Source organism: Lipotes vexillifer, unplaced genomic scaffold, assembly GCF_000442215.2.
Source record: "Lipotes vexillifer unplaced genomic scaffold, Lipotes_vexillifer_v1.1 scaffold505, whole genome shotgun sequence".
NCBI classification, from domain to species: Eukaryota; Metazoa; Chordata; class Mammalia; order Artiodactyla; family Lipotidae; genus Lipotes; species Lipotes vexillifer.
The window spans coordinates 1135936-1137404 of record NW_006785581.1 but is presented as its reverse complement, the minus strand read 5'-3'; positions in this window follow the sequence as shown (position 1 = coordinate 1137404).

Below are 1469 nucleotides of genomic sequence, written 5' to 3'. Positions count from 1 at the left end.
AGTTTATACAGAAAAAACAAACAAACAAACCATATCTCCTATGAACATATAAAACATATATATATATATATATATATATATATATATATATAAAGCATTAACACAGTACTCGCTAAACAGAAGGCATAATTATTGTTGCAATTGTATCATCATCCCTGGAAATGTATCCCAAGATCCAATCCCCTTGAGTCCTGTTATTTAATGGCAAACCTCTTTCCTACGAGCTTTCTCCCCGTAGTTCTCATAGTTCTCAAACCACAGCTGCTACATGGAGCATGGGTCTACCGCTCCTGCTGCCAGAGCCCTGGAAGGCATTATTAACTAATAGCAGAAAAATTTCCCAGGCCACCCAGAGCTGATCTTAGAATCCTTCTCTACATATCAACAGTAGCTTAAATGCAACTACTAACCAGCGAGATTCGGCACATGAACTGAAGTGCATTTAGCAATCTTTCATTAATATGTTATCTCTTACTAACCAGAGGTTACCTCTTGCTAGAAATAGTGAGTTCCTTATCACTGGAAGTACTTAAGTAAGGCTACCATGAAAGGGATTTTATTTTTAACATGCATGGGATTTTATGCATGTTCAGATAACCCTCTTAGCAGCCTGGGACCTGCATACCAGATCTGCAGCCCCTGTGCTCAAAATACAAGGCACAAGGAAGATGATTTGATGGGTACATTAGTCACAACAGGATAAATTCTCTGATAACCCCCAAATCATAAAATAAAAGTTTATTTCTCGCTCACGGCACAGACCAATACAAGACGGGCGGCTCTCCTCCAAGCCATGACTCAGGGATCCAGGTTCATTACATGTTGCATCTCTGCCACCCTGACACGTGGCCTTCATGTCCCAACGGAGGGAAAAAAGAAAAAGGATTGTACTCGAGAGATTTTATACGCCAAGCCTGGAAGTAATATAGATTACTTCTGCCCACATTCCATTGCCCAGAACACGGTCTATGGCTGCATCTAACTGTGAGGAAAGCTAGAAAATGCTGTCTGTGTCCTCAAAAAGAGAAGAATGGGCATTGGTGAGCATTGGCAGTATCTGTGGTGGTCAGTAAAATTTTTTAAAAAACAGGAGTAAGACACAGTGGTAAAGCGTGGCTACCAGGACGCATCCATGGGTCTAGCTCTGGGTAAGGCACATTTTATACACTTTGCTTTATTTAACATGTAGTAACAGACACTGTTTGTTGCCTATATAAAGCCACACACCTGTTCCTTTGCTAATCAGTATCTTCTTTGTTCAGAAATCTAACACCCATGTATTTCAGGAAGCTAGGTCCTTCCTATTTCCAGGAAGGTTACCCTAGATCCATTTAATTAAAAAATAGTAATTCCATATTCTTTGCCAGTGACTGGCTTAGACATGAGCAACTGGCACTATTCTGGCCAACGAGACAGGAGTAGACATCCTCCAGGTGGGCTTTTGGAAAAGATTTTTTTCTTTCCTGCTG